The sequence below is a fragment of the Chelonoidis abingdonii genome, chromosome 20, assembly GCF_003597395.2.
Source record: "Chelonoidis abingdonii isolate Lonesome George chromosome 20, CheloAbing_2.0, whole genome shotgun sequence".
Classification (NCBI taxonomy): Eukaryota; Metazoa; Chordata; order Testudines; family Testudinidae; genus Chelonoidis; species Chelonoidis abingdonii.
Window position 1 is genome coordinate 15041360 of NC_133788.1, and position 16041 is coordinate 15057400.

The 16041-nt window shown below is 41.4% G+C and overlaps 1 long non-coding RNA gene across 1 annotated transcript; it reads left to right on the plus strand.

The window, feature by feature from the left end:
- Positions 1-3579: 3579 nt before the first annotated feature.
- On the plus strand, positions 3580-14996 carry LOC116824254 (uncharacterized). Its single transcript, XR_004373591.2, has 3 exons — positions 3580-3663; positions 8132-8688; positions 14910-14996. It is a non-coding gene; the product is annotated as an uncharacterized LOC116824254 (long non-coding RNA).
- Positions 14997-16041: the final 1045 nt, after the last annotated feature.

The following is a 16041-nucleotide window of genomic DNA, read 5'->3' on the forward strand; positions in this document are numbered from 1 at the left end:
GCTGGTTTACACCAGCTGAGAATATGACCCCAATTTTAAATATTCCTCTTGCTTGTTTAGCGAATACCACCTGATCCATATTCTATTGTGCCATAACTATATTTCTGTGAAGAATATGGGGCGTCACGTCACAAAGAGACCCTGCAATTTCCACTGTGTTGAGCTGAAATCAGGGCATGTCAGATCGTTCATATCTCAGTGAAGAGACAGAGGCCCTGACTGTGAAGCCCTTGCCTGCACTAGAAAGGGTTTGTCATTATAGCTACACCGGTGTAGCTATACTGGGAAAACCCTCCTAGTGCAGATGGTGTTTCTGCTGGTGCAGTTTATACAGGGCCCCCAAGTGAAATAAGTTATACCAACAAAAGCACTCTCTTGCCTTGCCTACACTAGGGTTTTGCTGGTATTAAAGTATGGTAAAAAACAAAATCACCCCTGCTCCCACCAAACAAAATTACTACCTTGGCCATAGTTTCTAGTGCAGCCAGACCTCCATTAATCCATTCCTGAGCTGAGCCCAGGAATGGATCAGGGTGCAAAGGCGGCTTTAAGCTATGTTTGTGATCCCTGTATCCTGCAGACTTTCAGAGGCTGACGCAGGCCCTGGTATCAGAGCAGTGATCTTCAGTGTGGTAGGGCACGGGTCGGCCAACAACTTTAAGGAAAGGTAACAGGGCCTGAATCTGCTCAGTTAAGCCAGTATAAATCCAGAAAAACTCCACAGGTTTCGGTGGCATTACTCTGGATTTACACTGGTGTAAGTGAGAGCAGAATTTGTCTCTGCTGTAGAATGTACTAGAGACAGACATAGAAGAGGGAAAAATACATTTTAAAACAGCTGATTCTCTTTCACTGATGCTTAAGACAAACCTCATTTCAGAGGAATATTAGCAAAGGACAACTGTAAAGATAAAACGATACAGGATCTCATTAAAATGAAAATGCTGAAATAGATGGGTAATTTGGCATTGATTCCACTCCCCACCCCCTCACTCTGAAAACCATTTTGTATTAGAAGTTACATGGCTGCAGGATGATGCTCCAACATCTGTTATTGCTGAAAAAAATGATTTGCTTGGAGTTTTTTTCCCTCTCACATTCTTCTAACATCTGCATGTGTATCTCTCTCCTGTATATTAATCATTTCCAACACTGATTGCTCACATGCTGGAATAATGCATCAAAGAATATGGAATTCTGTCTTCATTTAGGCAATTGAATATTTCGGTCGGAGATTAAAGTTTCTGTATTCCTATCCACCTACGCTGCATGCCAGGTGATTATTGTTTACAAAAATGAACATGGTGGGTGATCTACATCCCTATGCAGAGGGCCCACATCCTCAGAGGTATTTAGGCACCCAACACCCACTGAAATCAGTGGGATTTAGCTGCCTAAATACTTTTGAGGATCTGACCTCAGTCTCACATGAGACGTAAGGGGTGCATAGGCTTTAAGCTGGTCCTCTTCACACAAGTTAATTGCATCTTATATGATTAGAACAAATCAAATAATTCACATCCTTCTCTGCTCTCAGAACGCTTGCAGACAGACTGCAATTTCCTCAAACATACTTATTGCTGAAAGCATTCCGTTGTTGTTGTTCTTGTTGAACTCTATGGAGTGATCCAATTGACTGCTTGAAAACAGACCTTTGTGAGTCTTAGCTAGTCCTACTTTTTCGGTTAGCTGTGATTGGTCAGATAAAAAAACCATGGTATTGGTTTGCTGTGATTAAACATTTCTGAAACAAGCACTTGCACATGACAATTTAGAATTCTGTTTCCCCCGAATGTATTTGTAAGAGTGACTTTAAAATTCACTCTCTGCCAACATTTGTGCCAGTAAAACTCAGCCGAAAAAATGTTCCCAGGAAGCAAATGCAAAAAGTTCACACTGAGACTGAAAATAAATCATTTAAAAATCCAAGTGAGTAGCCGCGAACATTTATTTTATTATATGTACCAAGCTCTAGTTATGATGCATTTTAGCATTACTTCCAACACCCAAACTGTGGCCCTGATTCAGAAAAGCACGAAGTTCGTCCCTATTCAGAAAATTAAAATTAGTCACGTGCTTGTGTCCCATTGACTCCAGAAAGAAGGAAGCACTTTCCAATGAGAAGTAAAAGCTTTCATAAATAAGGAGGCTTTGCTGACTTGGAGTATGAGTGTATATATCTATATTTTCACATTTATTTCAAAGGGAAAAGAATTGTGGTTCTATTTGCTCTTGATATACATTTATAACGGCTTTTGACCTTTATAATTGCTCTTTAATCTGTGCTTGAAGTCAGAAAACAAAAAATAGAATACTAAAACTATGGCTTTTATTTCAGGAGTGTGCCGAAAAGTATTGGGTACACAAAAGAAGGTCTATCGTGTAGTAATTCTGCATGCAGAAATAGAGTACCCAGAGTGCACAGCAGATGGTTTCAAAGGAAATCCTCGAGAGCTAGGATTAAAAAGCAATTTCCAGGAAATTTAAAATGGGTCTCCATATTTGGGTCACAGAAATTAACTCTTTCAGTGTGAGCGATGGGAGTCTTTTGTTGGATTATCTGTCCGTATAAACTACCAGCATGCCCTATGGAAAAGGAAAATTTAGGAGAATATGAATTTGTTTTGTGTTTTATCATCCTTTATATACACACACAATAGTCACACTCAGGCTCAGGGTTTTATTTGGAAATAAGGATTGCACTTGTGTGTGGAAGACAATTCCACATATTCTGAAACTTGAATACATTTTGGAGGGATAGTTAGGGATTTAAGAAAAACAGTTTGGATGCTAAAGAGGAGGAAACATGGTGCCATGCAGATACTCTTCCTGGCTGCACTAGTTCCAAGTCAGTGGCTTAACGTGACTGCCAACAGTACGTGTCTGAACATACAGCAATATCAGCCTGTTTCAGTAAGAAGTGAGTTGATGAGGAGATGCAGATCAGCTGGGTGCTTTGTACTCTGAGGTCAGCAGGAGATACTGGGCCAGTTCCTTAGCTAGCAACTCCACCAAGATCATTGAGTCTACACTAGTTACACCCGCTGAGAATATGGCCCACAACAGATTTTAAAATAGGCCTAATTAGGAGCCTGAATCACTTTTTCACTAAGATAGTGTAAAGCTCCAGCAGCGTAAAGGAGCCTTAAAATGGATGTAAATTACTCTTACATGCCCTTTAAGGCCCCTTTATATTGCTGTAGCCTGTAAAGGGGCCTAATCTAAATGAAAATTGGGCCCTAGACAACATTCAGTACTAAACAATTAAATGTAGCAACTGGTATTGTTTTATCTTGTCCATAAAGCTAAATCAGGCATATTTTGAACAGAGCTGGAAAGTTCTCTGAGCAAAGGTACCTGATGCTTTGCTAAGTAAATTATAAAAACAATTGCTGGTTTAAATTTCAGCAGGGGAAAGAGTTAATTGCATTGCACTCGGGCTGTTATGTAAACCACATGTTAACAACAAAGTACAATGTGCTCCTGAAAGGGCATTGTAATGGTCCTGATGGGACGAGTAACTGCAGGTGTTTCAACAAAGTTAATGAACAATCCTAAATTTTCTTTTTCCTCCAAAAGTAAGATGGATATTGAAGACCCTGAAATGTCTTATCAAAGGGGGAACAAAAGAGTTCAGATGACTGACAAAGTTACAATTATAAGGTGTCTTTCAAACGCCCTATGTTGCCGTTCTTGGGCCAGTTCTAGAGTTGTTTAGGAGGGCCACAACTACTTTTACTTTAGTCTCTCTTAGAAGTGCATGTTCTATTGACTTAAATGAGACATTTACCTTTGTATAGCCTCATATGACCAGATCTAAAGAGCTTCACACAGTACTTCAGATTTCTGTTCTATTCAGGTTGTCACACCACAATAAGTGCAGTATATGAGTTCTTGATGATACCATGTTGTGTCCTTCACTGGAAGAATCAAAGGAATAATCTTTCTACTTAAAGCTCATAGTATGACATGATAAACTAGAAGTGTGTTAGGTTCAATTTAAACTATAGTAGGTCTTGCCAAACACAAATAATGCCCTCGTTTACTTATACCTTTACTGCCTCATTGTACTCAAGGGGGCCAGGTTCTGATCTAAGTTACACCAGTAAAACTCCAGATGAACTCCACTGATGTCAATTCCAGTTTTACATCAATGTCAATGAGATCAGAATTTTGCTGTGGGTTTTCAAGTGTCTATATCTTGCAAGGGAAGGCAAACCATATTCTTCTCCTTGTTTTTGTTAATAAGGTCTATCTTTTGAAAAAAAATCTTAGAAGATTCTATTAAGTGCCCTGAGAGAAGGTTTGATCCAAAGCTCATGGAAGTCAATGGGAATCATTCCATCGGCTTCAGTAGGTTTTAGATTGGGCCCTGAGTGAAGAAGTTAGCACTGGAGTTACAGTGACAGAGGGAGTCTATTTTATTGATTTTTCACTAAACTGTGCAGCCAAATGTTGAATCCTGCAAACAACCTCTAATAAAGGGAAGAACCCTATTAATCAAACTGTCTGGGTTAGTGCCTGCCTTGTAGAGCTGTTAAATATTGGTTTATTAGGCTGTTTGTGCATCATTTGTTTTCACTTAAAACAGTGATTCTCTAGCTAAATCTTTTCAGTTGCATGGAGCTCTCCTACAGCCTACGTCCAACTATAAGGGTGAGAGTGATCTCAGGCAGTGCAAGTACAGCGCTGCTCTATAAGCACTTCCTCTGCTTCTCCCGTGCAGGGTTACTAAGCCCCCTCCGCCAAGAGAGAACCACTTCCCCAGCACTTCCTCCCTCCACAACTGTGATGGGAAACGAATGACTGAGAATCCCACCTGCTGCTTTCTATAGAGCAGTGTAGGGAACTACTAGGTTGTCATGTCCCAAAGTGGACTCATACTTTTCCCAGCACATGAAATGGCTAAGTTCTACTGTCAGATACACAAGTGTGGCTCCCACTGAAATCAGTACTAGCACTGCAGTCTTCTGAAGGCTACAGTTTTGCCAGAGCTCTTTATAATGTTTGAGACATGTTCTGAAAAGCGTAGCATCAGGAAAGTTTGAAAGGCTCAGTTCCATTGAGTGTTTTAGGATTACTCCCTATTTAGAGCTTAAGGTAGTGTGGTGTATTAAAATGCATTGTTCTGGGTGGATTACTGAAAGCACTAATCTATTCATCTCAAGGCCATGAATTCACATGTAATGTGACTAGTTAAGAATGGGTGAAGGATCATATGCTGATGAATTTGTGTTTTCCTCCGACATAGGCTTATATGGACTGCTTTATTGACAGCACTTTGAGCACTGAGATGAGGAAGAGGCGATAATGAACAATTGATTCTTCTCTGTGGGTCTTTGTTACTTACTGTTGGACTTGGACAAACCTAACCTAAAGCTCCCTCACTCTGATTGCTGGAAGTGGAGTCTTGTCTACACTTAAAAATTAAATCGACCTAGCTATATTGCTCCAAGCTGTGGAAGATTTTCACTCCCTATGCAATGTAGTCAGGTTGACTTAACCCCCTTTATAGTCGAGGCTAGGTCGATGGCAGAATTCTTCTAGAGAAAAAGAGGTGGATTAACTATATTGACGGAAAAAACCCTTTAGCTGATGTAGGAAGTGTCTATGCTATGCTGTGGTGCTTAGTGTAGACCTATCCTTAGTTTCATGAAACTTATTAGGAGCCTATTTGCCCTATACAGGGAGAAAAGTGAAACTGCCAAAGCACAAGCAAGTGGCAAAAATGATAAAGCGAGCGCCAATTTGTTATCTAACTGCACATGTTGTGAGTGATTCCTTAACGGCATTTTGTAGCCAGAGAAAAAACCCAACCCTGTTGACAAATTGAACAGCACAGTTCTAATTGTGAATTGTCAGTAAAGATAGCAAATGTAACAATATTTTGAAGGATACTTTCATCAGGATTACAGATGGATTATTTATCTCAGCATGGTAGATGGGTTTTGCTGTTATATTACATTTATTTCAGAACAGCTACTAGCATTCCACTGTCAGTTACAGTTAGACAAAAGTGTCACCTGACATAAGAATATCATTAATAAATATTTAGGCTTGTTCTGTCTCAGAAATGCCTCTTGCAGGATTTCAGGTAACAAGGACATGAACATGCAATTATAGGATTTGCAGTTTTGCTAGAGTCTTGAACAGCCAGAATGTTTTCACGTCCACTTCACCCCGATGAGCTGAAGTGCCTACAGATAAAGAACACGTCCTGCCCACTTAAAGGAAGGTATTATTACCGTCAGTGTCGAACACATCCACAGGTGCAATTTGTTCTACTGATGATTGATCAAATCTCAAGAATACTAAGCATGGGCAATATTCTGGGCCTGTGCAAAAAGAACAAACAAACTGAACATGTGCTTTAAGTCTGATCTCTGGAGATATGTACACACTCAAACAAGTGTGTACTTCCAAATATTATAGGAGGTTATTTAGTATGGTAGTCATAATGGGTATACCCCATGGCTGGCATTATCATCATTACCTTGCACATCTTTGTCATCAGGCAGGTACTAAATTTACCCTTATTATGTTGTCTTAGGGCCTGATCCAAAGCTCACTGAACTCAATGGAAAGACTCCCATTGACTTGAGTGGGCTTGAGGATCTGGTTCCTACTCATCTTTCTGCACAAATCAACGGTGAATGCTTTAGAGTGTCTCAGAATAGTGGAGGGGGTATTTATTATGAATTTACAGGTTTTTCTAGGGCACATGTATCCTCACAACACCTCTCAGGTGCGAAGGAAGTCTGTGGCAGAGCTGAGAATGAAACTCACATCTGACATGTGGATTCAGTGCCTTAACCATAAGACCTTCCTTCTTCTTGAGAAGCCCTGGCACTCCTAATTTTGACGGGTGATTGAAATCCCCCATTAATGTTAATCACACAGCAAGCTAAAGGCTTCATTCTGCAAACACCACCAAGTATAGTGCTTACTATTGTGAAATCAAAGGATTGCTCAAAGCAGTCAGTGCTATGCTAGGTAGTAATTGCTTCCAAAATTGGCTTGTGAATTGACTTTTACATAACCGGAATATTGTTTCGCTCAAATTGTGTGCTCATCATTTAAATAATGGGCCAAATTCTACACTGATTTACTCACACTGACCACAGTGAGGCTGCAGTGTCGTTCTGCACAAAATTTGCCTAAATGAGCTTAGCTGCATTGATGGAGAGACCACAAGAGACATTTTCTATCAACTCCATTAATAATACTGCTGCTAATGACATGTCCTGTATTCCTACAGACATTGCTATCAATGGTTAATATTCTTGTAATCAACCATGGTGAAAAACACTCAAAATTCAAAGTGCCCCCAAAAGCCATAGAAACCATGTGCTGGCTTCCCTCACAAAGAAGTTATGGAAAGTTGTGCAGCTGACATGTGCACCTGGCTGACATATTCAGCAAGATATTTGGCTTGGATGCTGAACCACGTTTGCCAAAAGTACCTCTCTCATTGTGCTGGTTAGGGATAGAGACTTCGTTATAGTTTTTTTTCACTAGGGGAGGAAAGAAGGAATAACTGCTTCACCTGTGCCAGACCCTTGCCAGAATGGAAGCTATTTGGGGACTTTGATCATTAATCAAGCTCTGATAGTTTAGCAAAACTTTGATAACTAACAAAGGGTTCATGAAGGCTTATTTCTTTAACGCTGGTGGCAGATATGGATTGCCATTTTGATTGGCTTGAATGGTAATCTGGCCCATAAAGCTGAAGCGTGATCTGCAAACTGCTTCTCTGGCATGCCCACACTCATGCCATCTGTGTTAGATAGAACTGAGCCTGCTCAGAAGGTGGTCTGCCAATTTTAAACAGGGCATGGGTGCCAACCACAGATGGATTTGAAAGGATAGCCTCAAGAAGACAGGAATTGATACTTCTGCAGAAAGAAGACTCTCTTGTTGGCAAGAAGCTTCACTTTAAGGCACTTTCTCACCCACTTTCTTTTGGGTCTTGTGGGAACTGGAACATGAACGAATGCTCTCCTCCTCTCTCCCCTTTTACCAGCCCGCCATCCCATCATGGGAATGCTGTACATGGACTGAGTAATCTAAAGGCATTTTTTAAACCAGCAGCAATCACAGACCTTCATAAATGTTCTCTCTTTTCCAAAAGGTGAACATCTCTGAAGTGAAAGCTGCACCCCTCAGAAGTATCACAGTATTGTATCTGTCTAGGACGTGAGCTCTGTCACTCCAGGACTTCATTGATTTTGAAAAAGGCCCAGGAAGAAAATTCTATATGCTACAAAAATTCTTGCCTTTTTTCAACCTGTGTAATCAAAATTGCCATCTCGGTTGTTGCCTGGGCATCTAGACTACTCCACTGTGCAGAAGAGACAGAAGGTACACACATTATCCCAGTTCCTCAGGAGTATAAGCTGTGGACCTTTCTTCATTGTGTCCAGAGACTCATCACCATAAATATACATCATACATTTCCTCACACTGCGCGGTTTAGACCTCTGCCATAATGGAATACAGCGGAACCCACCTGTCAGACCTGATCCTGCCAGGCTTGCCATATTGGATCAAAAGCCCCGGCTTTACTGTACAGCAGGACAGGGCATCAAACATTACGACAGCAAAACATTCTGTAAGTTTGACACTCAATGAGCCTGTCTTCTCATGCTGAACTAAAAAGTGTCTTGACACAATATGTGACTCAAAGAAGTAAGTAAAAGCGATTTTGACTGGCTAACTTTACACTCTGTGAAACAGTATTTCCATATATATTGCTTTAAATGTACCTTGTAATTAGTTCGGTTGAGTGACCACATTCTTACATTAAGGATATATAAAAGGGAAGCGTTGATCAATTTCCACTTCACAATCTTAAACACCTCAATCGAGTCCACTCTAAGCTGCCTCCTTTCCAGCCTAAAGGAGGCCAGCTTTTGCACACTCTCATCTACGCTCTTTAATTACTGCTCTTGAGAGAGTTTCTGCCAATGCATGGTGCTATTTTGTCGTGTCACATTGAATTGCATCAGCTTTATTTTTAGGAATGAAAAGAGGGGGAGGCAGAAACAGGATGTGGGCTACAAATGGAACCAAAGGGCTTTCTTAAGGACAGTCTGAAAATAGATAAGAAAGGTAGCAATGCTGTTTCAGGCAATAATCCGTGAAAGGGAAAAGTCAAGTCAGTGAAGACAAAAATGGAAAGCAGGGCTGCGGGTGAGGGGAGAAGGGAAGTGAGGTATTGGAGTAGGCAGGTGTCAGGGGAAAAGTGGATCAGCTTGATTCTCATTTACACTGCCAGAATGATATAAAGTGAGAATCAGGTGTAATGAATTCCATATACTGAAGGGAGCTTGAACTGCACATCCTCAAATTTTACATTGTAGGAACAGACCCAAGGGTTATATGGCAGAGTTTACCGTAATGGATTAATATTGGCCTATTAGCTGACATGTCCTCGGTGATAAATTGTGTCCTGGCCATGATGGTCAATAGGATCTTTTCCATCTCTAAGCAATGATCTTAAGGCTAAATTTGGCATTGGTGCAAGCAGGCCCAGCTTCATTGACTTCAGTGGACTTCTGCCTGCTTAGGCCATGATTGTGTTGATCTCCTAAGGTTGGAATGATTTGCTCTTGCATCATATGGCTCTGGGTACCAGCCCCACTTCCAGGGTTCCCATTGCCTTCCAAGGCAGTTCCATGTGCAGGAAGCACATGATGGCTCTTCCTTGTTTACCTTGTGCTGTTTGTACCATTTCAGGCACAACATGGGAGTCTATTGTACTTTGAAAAACTAAAGAAAATTAAAGTTTAAGAAAAGGAGAAGAGAGAAGAAAAATATTTACTAAAATAAAGAGAAGGAATGGGAAAAAATAAAACGGGATGGTACTTTACAGCTGGGTCATGATTCTTTGCAACTTTCCACTGCGGTTTTCAGTTGACCTTCGGCTAGGCCCCTTCTGTAAGCCTCCCTCCCTTTCCCATTCCTTCTCTTTATTTTAGCAGATTTTTTTTCCTTCTCCCTTCTGTTTGTGCCCTCAAAGTGCTTCAGAAATATTAAACCTTGCAAAACTCCTGTGAAGCAGTTGGGTCTAGTCTCTCATCTCAGTAACACTGCTATAAATTTGGAGTTAGCTCCACTGCAGTTACAAAATGACTAGCACCACCACCCAGACCTCTGCTACTGTAAATCACTCTAACACCAGAGATCCTAATGGAGCTATTCTGATTTACACCAGCAGAGAGTCTGGCCCAATGACTTTAATAAAGCCTTTACACTGGTGTAACTGAGTTAAATGAGAGACTGAGGCAGAAAGCTGAAGTGCTCCAAACTCAAGTATCAGAACCAGAATTGGAATCCAAGAGTTCCTGGGTCCCTGTCCTATGCACAATGCATTAGACCAGGAGAGGTCCCATTGTTAAAGATTCAGGGTCAGATCACGCCACCTTTACACAGATGAGAAGCAACTTACTCTACAAGTAGTTCCATTGAGAACAAATTTGATGCCAATGCATTTACTCATGGAGTAAGTTGCTTCTTACAAGAGTATAGCTGGTAGAATTTGGCCCTAAAAATGGGTCCAGATTCTTATGCAGGTTGGACGTAAGTTCATTTGTGTTATATTCTGACTATATAATATAGTTTCATTGACTGTTGCCTTTGTTAACAAGGCAATAGGGCTAAGACTCCTATGGACTTCGATGGGCTTTGGATCAGGTTCTTTGTAACTATTATTCATATGCCCATTCTCTGCTTTAGCTTGTGTCACTTCAGCAATTTTGTTTTCTCTTGGGATAGGCAATTCTGTAAGAACTACAATTAGACTCTGTCTAAATGTTTGATTTTTTTTTTTCGGGTGAGAGTAGTCAGAAGTAGTTTTGCAAACCACCTATATCTCAAGTCGGTGTTTGGCAAAAGGCTTTAAAGCAGCCAGATAATAAAAACATTTTAATTTCACTGTGCGGCAGAAATGTAAAAGTGACTTTGACAGAGAGACTGTAGTGGGGAGAGTTGTCATTTAAATAGGCTTTAAAGAAATGGCACCATGACATTGTCACAGGGACAAAGTCAATATTATGCTTATTGTTTGCATATCTAGGTGTGAAATAAGGCATCTTGTAGTAAACACATCAGACTGTCTGCTGGGAGACTCAGCTGATGTGCTCTGATCTTTTTAAAATCATGCTAGATCAGGATCCCTGGCACCACAATTATTTACTTATTTATTTAAAAAAAAACAAAAAACCACACCCTGCAGAGAAAATAGAGATTTAATGGAGACAGAAATAGAAAGCCGCATTGCAATCTAGTTGACACTGGTATAATTTGGAATAACTCGATTGAAAGTAATAGAATTGTTTGAGATTTACACCTATGCAAACAAAAATCAGAATCTGGCCCATCAACTTTATTTTTTTCCCCATGTCCTTTTGATCTGTGTTTGTACAGCTCCTAGCACAATGAGATCCTGGTCCACAACTAGGGCTCCTATGGGTCACCCCAATACAAATATTAGACTATAATTGAGAACTGTAGTAAAAGGTTTAGAGGCAGCAATGGTAGAAGAGAGTGAAAGGAAGCCTGATAAAGTGATAAGGAAGGTTGGAAGCAGGCTGAGCATTTTGCATTCTGACTGCCCTTATTACTACCTGTTCTGTAGATAAAGACTTCGTATTGTAGGTTGTTAACTGGGTGAGAGAAGATCAGAATAGAAATAGAAGGAAGGCAGGAAAGCTTTGAAGGCAATGTTCTCACCCTGCCTTGAACAGTCTACATTGAACGTAAGCCAAATGTGTCCCCTTCTGGAGATCTGGGCTTCTTAATAAATGGACAAGTGTGACTCACTGGTCTGTGCACCCCTTTGTGGCTGGATGCACTGCAGCAGCAGGCTCTTTGCCCCTCCCTGACAGCCTCTCCAGCCCTGTGGGGATTGCTTCTTCTGACAACTCAGCCCTCTGACCAGGTTACAAAGTCCCTCCCTTTCCAGGGCAAACCAATAGTGCCACAAACAATAGTCCATTGACCTCATGTTAGGCCTTCAGTCCAACTCCAGACAGCATGGTATGAGGGGTTTCAATAGTCCGTACCTCACGAGTCTTGACGTTTCCACCCCACCGTCCTCAGGAGGCTGCTAGGGGAATTCAGCTCCTCCCTCTCCTCTGGGTTCCAGTTTAGGGACCCTTTAATGAGCAGTCAAGGCCTGGCTATCCCAACCCCTTGCTGCCTCCCTGGATGGCTTCCTAACACAACCTCTTAAGCCTCTTCCCAGGCTTACTATGCATCAGCATGGCACTCTCTTAACCATTTCTCCAGGCTCACCACAGAGCTTCTTCACACTTTTGCCATCCAGCTGGTTCTGTTGAAGGTGCGTTTTCTCCCCTCCCCTGACCCTGCAGGCACCTTCCTCTCTGCCAGCACAGAACCCTGGGCACACTTCCTTCTCCCAGCATTCCTTCATCGCTGCGTGGTGCTCCCAGCTGCAGGCTACCTTCCTTTAGGCAGGTTCTGTCTGTCAGCGGGACAACTCAGCGGCCTGGCTCTAGCCAGGCTTCTCTCCCTGAGTGAACCAGAGATCTGCTGCCCTTTCCTAACCAACTCCCAACTGAGCCAGGTTCATCCCTTTGTTAACTCCTCCTTCTATTGCAAGGGTAGTGGGGCAAGGGTGTTTGAGCCCACAAGCTGTCATTAACCCCTTCTGGCCCAATGTGACGTTGGTACACCCATGAAGTAACGCAAATACGGGATTATTGACCATGGGACACAATCTCTCATTACTGCAGCAATGATCAAAATCCAGCTCCGGAACAATACCAAAAGCCAGTACTTTCTTCATGCTCTTTGCTTGCTTAGGGAAAATAAGTTGGTCGGTCCCTAGTGGGCAAGTGTCACAAAAGCCATTCTCATAAACTGGCAAGTCTCAATAGAGCAGCCAAGAACCAAATAGGCTGTGGAGACTTAACTCACCTCCAGAGTTCAGTCCCTGTGGGTCTCGGTTGAATCACATGGAAGGGACAGCCTGGGAGAAGTTTCCAGTCAGTGCCTGTGGACAGATGAGAGACCTCAGTCAATCTATCATACTCTCTTTTGGTTTTTGAGTAATTTCCCCTCCAACCCCCCAATCATTTTAAAAATTAGTCTCAAGGAGAGTTCACTTGGTTGTTCAGAAAATATATTAGCACTTTCCCTACGGAAAACAGACTTTTATTTTGCCTCTCTCAGAACTTGGCAGAAAATGATCTATTGAAATCAAATGCATAAATTATACATGTCCTAGAACTTGCTTTGGAATGACGAGGCTGATAGGAGGCTGATGGAAATTAACATGAGCTCTGAAAGATCAATTCTGTTTTAGAATCAGCAGAACTCTTGATGCAGATATGATCTGTAGGCGTACAGCAGCACCTACTTATCAAATTAGAAAAATACCATTCATTTAATATAGCCGAGTGCTTAGAGTCTTGCCTCTGAAATAACTGATGATGTTTTAGGTAATATTTTTATTCTTGTCACCCAGGATAATAAAAATGCAATAGACGTTTGAAAGCACATATATTTATTGGGTTATGACAGATGTAAATCAAACACTGCATTTCAAATTCCAGCTAGGCAGAATAAGCCCAGCCATTCACAGTTAAATATTAACAACCCCTCAGAGCTGTAAAATACTCAATATATCGATGCTATTATCTAAACTTTGCCTTAATTTGTAAACTTTCCTTATACAAAAGCAAAACAACCACCCTGGTGCTAAATCCATCCATCCAATGCAGACAGATAGTAACCAGACAATGGCTTTACACAAGGAATTGCGGTATTGGGGTGCGTGTGTATGCCCGTGTGCATGGTAAAGGGACTCACAAATGAGATAAGGAACGTACTATTGGCAGTTAAGTTTTTTAACTCAGGTAGTAAAGACCCATGTCTTTGGGCTTGGTCCACGTTGCCGGATCCTATCTTTTGTGAATTTATCTAGTAATTGTGCCTGCCGTCTGTGGCACTTGGATGCATTACAAATGGAGCAACGCTGGCAATATCTTTAAGTGCAGACCTTTGTGTAGTGGGATGAGAAGAGAATAACACCACTTTTCCTGCATTGGTCAGAATTTTTCATCTATTTTTTAGTCCATTTCCCATTTGTTTTAACAAACACATGCAATTTGATTTCTGTCCCATGATTTTTCTGATTCATGGCAGAGAATTAAAAAAAACACCAACCCCCCCATCCTAAACAAACAACTTATGAATCTCCAGTGCATTGCATATTTTAACAGCAAAAAATTAAAGCCCTGGGTACTTTTCCAAAACCAATCATAGCAATTTTCTGTTTGGTGCAGCGCATGATTTCTTTTATTTTTTTTTTTGTTGGACTGAATCTGTAAAAAATACAAATCAAATGAAGAGATTCCATAAACAAACATTCTCCAGGTTGCCTGTCTAGTCACAGAAAACCATTGTAACAAAAGCATGTTCTTAATTAATGTCTTTGTCTAATGAAAAAGCATTGTGGTGCTCTTGAAAATGTATTATTAAATCTACGTTATTCAGATAATAAGACGGGGAAAGACACTTGTACTGAGAGCTGTGTCGAATTCATCAAGGCTTCTTTTAATTCTAGTTCACTTGCTCCATTTTGCAGCTATTTGTCTGGGTATTCGGGTAATTTGGTGGATTGAGTGAAGCCAGATGACTGTAATAAACTTGTTTTATGTATTTATGACTCATTTTGGCAAAAAGAGACACTATTTATGGAGTATTTCGTATTGTTAAGACTTCTGTTTCTCCTGTCTCTCAAACTTTCTCTGGGCGACTGTCTTTGCTCCATCACCAATAATTACATCAAATTAATTCAGCATAATTTAGTTAATTATTAGCACTGGAGGTTAGCAACATGACTTCCATTGAACTGAAGCTTTTATCCTCTTTTCCCTTAGGTTTTACAAAATGTAAACAAATCTGAATCACGGATAAAAATGAGGGCTGCTCCCTTTCCATCAAGAGCTTTTGCCAGGCTGAAGAACGGTCCTGCCACATTCATTCACTCAGACAGGTGCTGATAAACGCGCTGTCTGCTGCAGGCAAGAGAAAAAAAATCCCCGGGCTTTGTGTGTCAACACCCAGGCAGTTCGGGAGACAGGATGAAAATATATTTAACACACCACAAGAATGGATCAATCAAAAATAGGACAAAGAGAAATACTAATAAAAACAACCCAACATTTAGACATCTACTGAATACTGGATCTGGCTTGGCAAACCCATGGCCTGAGCACTTAGAGTACAAATTCCCAGAGAAGGAAAGGACAGTTCTTGGATTTAGGGCTGTGGCTCTGCATTGCCATGGAGGAGGCAATAAATAGCACGATTCAGTGGATAGGGCAGAGGTCGGGAATCAGTGGTGATTCCCAGGTGCTGTTCCTGACTCTGCCCTTGACCAGTCATGTGACCATAGGCACATCACTTCATCTCTCTGTGCCTCAGTTTCCTCTTCAGTCTGGCTTGTCTCTTTCAATTGCCTGCTGTTTGGGGTTGACGCTGTCTTTTGCTATGTGTATGTGCAGTGTCTAGTACAGTGAGGTCCTGATACCAACTGGGATCTCAAGGTATTACTGTAACATTGATAACCATGATAGGACTTAAAATCTACGTAATACTTTTGATCCTCCATGCACTGTAAAGGCTTGAGTGTGCCTATCCTTGGGAGGTATGTGGCAGAGGAGAGAAAGGAGTCATTCTTTCTATCCTTCCTACTAGCACCAAATTTGTGTGTGTGTATTTTTCATTGAACAAAGTCCCACTCCTAACCAAGACTGGGCTCACAATTTGGCCCCTAATCCTCCCCCTAGCATGAACCATGTAACGGGGCACTGGTCAAGGGTCAGGTCTGAGCCCACTTCAGCGATCCAGGCTGGGCTCAAGCACCTTGTGTTACACAACAGCAGTTTATGAGTTCCTTGCCCAGAGGCTATTGACCTGGAAGTGGAGAAAGACTAAAGGAGGACAGACTGCAAAGGAGAGCCTCAGGCCTCCAGCAGGATAGCAAAGGCCTCCCAGAAAAAAATAATC